This window comes from Megascapheus bottae, chromosome 3, assembly GCF_031878675.1.
Source record: "Megascapheus bottae isolate mThoBot1 chromosome 3, mThoBot2.hap1, whole genome shotgun sequence".
Lineage (NCBI taxonomy): Eukaryota > Metazoa > Chordata > Mammalia > Rodentia > Geomyidae > Megascapheus > Megascapheus bottae.
In genome coordinates, this window is record NC_143511.1 from 27542217 (window position 1) to 27545245 (window position 3029).

Genomic DNA, 3029 nt, shown 5'->3' on the forward strand with positions numbered 1-3029 from the left:
CATTTCCTTACAAATAGGGCGATGTAAACAGAAGTTCTTTTGTTTATTTTTTTTACTGAACACTGATAGCTAATCATTTTTGAAATTTTTTTCTTCTCCATTGAATTCTCTTTGTCTTAACTGTGCCCAAGATCAATTGACCATATATGTTGTACTGTATTTCTGAATAAAAAGTTGTGATAAATTGTACACAACAAATAACATTGTAGGCCAGGTGCTGGTGGTTCACACCAGCTACTTAGGAGGCTGAGATCTGAGGTTCAAAGCTAGACCAAGCAGGAAAGTCTGTGATCTCTTATCTCTAACAACCAAAAAAACCAGAATGGTGCTGTTGCTCACAGTGAAAGAGCACAAGCCTTGAGTAAAATGCTCAGGAACAGCACCCAGGCCCTGAGTTCAACTCCCATGCTGATAGACAAACAAAAACAGCTTAGCTTTATATGGTTTTGGTTTTATGTTTTGCTTTGGCTTTAGAGGTACTGAAATTTAGTCATGAGCTTGTTAAACAGGCATAATATAACTTGAGCCATGCCTCAAAACACTTTTTTCCCTCTTTTGCTCAGTTTTCAGATAAGTTCTATTTTTATTCTAGAATAGCTATAACTTTAACAGGAGCCATATCCTCAGCTGAGCTTTTGCTGATTATTTTGGAGATGGAGTAACTCAAACTTTTCTCCCTGGGCTGGTATAGAGCTTTGATCCTGTAGAACTTAGCCTTCTGAGTAGTTTGGATTACAGACATGAGCCCGTGTAAGGGTAAGGCTCGTGTGTGGAGTTTTGATTGGTTCATTGTGAATAGATATACGGAAGAGGAGTTTTAATAAAACAGACATTTTTGTTATGTCCATCTCATTATGGCAAGCTCTTTGTATCATACAAAAAAATCTGCGTTAATTCCTAAAGAGAGCTATGTCTTGACTTACAAGACCTACATGTTAGATCAGCTTTTAAGACGTAATTTAAATGGAGTCATGAGTTAGGTGTTTTGTCAATAAGTGCTAATGAAAGCATTCTGTGGTGGATAAAAGGCAGAGGAAACCACCTTTAAACTCCGTGTTTGCAGGAGAGAAGAGTGAAACACACAGAGAGACAGTGACTTTATGAGAGGTCACAAAGCTCATTATGACTCAGCTGCAGTGAGAATGTACACTGTGAAGACCCTCCAGGGCTCCTTTAGTATCAGATTGTTATATACAGAGTTCTGTTTAATGGTTCATAAAATATTAAAGACTATCAGAATCTAAGTTTCTTTAGAGAGGAAGGGCCCTAAGTGGATACTTTTTCCTCACAGAAAAGACGGAACTATTTTGAACCTCTTTATATAGAGATAAGGTCAACTGAGAATCTCTCTCTATATATACATATATGTGAATGAAATAGATGGAGTCATTTCCCACCTGAAGAATGGGTTCTCCAAATCATGGATGCTTCTGGATCTGGAGCCCATGTGGTTCACCAGTTCAGCAACCTGAACCTTAGAGTTCTCTGTAGAATAACCAAAACACATCATTTTTCAATGCCAGGGAGGTAGTCATGTATGTCTATGACATCAACATGCACTGACGGCATGAGAGTATATGTTTGGTATCTGTGTACACCCATGTGTGTTTACTTGGATGTGGTTAACAATTGCCAGAGGAAATGTTAGACTTGCTAGACTTGATACCTATAATTTCCAAATTACAGAAGTAAGGGTACTTCTGGTTAATTAAAATACTTACTGTTTTGTTTTGTTTTTCAGGAGAAGGAACTTTACCAAAATCAGTGACGTACTATGGCTTTGAGGAACAGAGACTCTTAAGGGCCTTCATTTAAGTAGCAAAATGAACCTAATCATGGAAGGACTGGCTGAGCTAAAAGCTGAGAGTGAGGTAAAACAGCCAACAGATGTGATTGATTGATTTGAAGAGGCCCCAGAAGACTCTTATAATTACATCAAGAGCAAGTGGCTAATAGAAATAAGCAATGTGGACTATTCTGATGACTGATTGGAGCCCTATTTGTTGAATTTTTATTGGTCATTCATTGCTGATTTTTATGTTGTTGCTATTGTTTATTTTGCTTTGGCCAGCTGTTTAATCAATCTTGTTTATTTATTTATTCATGGCTGCATTAGTTATATGAAGTTTTACTTTTGAGATCTAGGATCCCAGGCTGGCTCCAAAATCATGATACTCTTGCCTCAGACTTCTCAATTTCTGGAATTATAGGCATGGTGCCACCATGCCTGGCTGGTCATATATATGAAGAAAGAGGTGGGTAGATAGTAGAGAGACAGGTAGAGGGAGAGAAGGAGGGAGAGTGAGAGAGAGAGAGAGAGAGAGACAGACAGACAGACAGACAGACAGACAGACAGACACAGACAGAGAGAGACAGAGACCGAGAGAGACCGAGACAGAGGGAGACAGAGACAGAGACAGAGAGCCATACATTTTACTAAATAAGACACCTTCTTAGCAGTGTCTGCTGTATTTCATGTCAATGAAGAGGAAACTAAGCACTCTGCATGCAACTGTATGTTGTACTCACTTTTTACAGCCTACTCCTCATGACAAAATCTGGTCCTTGTCTGATGGAAGGATTCATAAGGGCAACAGGATTCAGCAGAGCCAGTGAGAAGCTGAGACCCAGCACCAAGGCCCTTCAGTGTATGACTAGCTGGGTTTTTAGAGGGGACATGGCCCTGATGACCCATTGAGTACAAACTTCAGGTTAAGAGAAGAATAAAATTTTGTGATTTTAAGGCACCTGATTTTTTTTATTAATTTATTATGGCACTCCTAAGAACCCAGTATGGTTGTGTATCCAGTATCAGTGGCATACTGGTGAATTCCCTAGGTAAGGGCTAATCAACAACTAAAAAACTAAGATAGGGATTATGCTTACCTAAATCTTTAGAGGTTTTGAAGGTGAGATGGCTTGATTCAATTCTAATTGCTTCTTAAATAAGGTGGCACAACATCCATCAGCAAATGTCAAACATACAATGGGCCATGAGTCAGAGTTAGAAAACTGAACATTGTAGTACA

At 38.9% G+C, this 3029-nt stretch overlaps 1 long non-coding RNA gene across 1 annotated transcript; it reads left to right on the plus strand.

The window, feature by feature from the left end:
- Window positions 1-1172: 1172 nt before the first annotated feature.
- On the plus strand, window positions 1173-2743 carry LOC150065105 (uncharacterized). The gene is made up of 3 exons (XR_016534743.1): window positions 1173-1643; window positions 1742-1871; window positions 2539-2743. It is a non-coding gene; the product is annotated as an uncharacterized LOC150065105 (long non-coding RNA).
- Window positions 2744-3029: the final 286 nt, after the last annotated feature.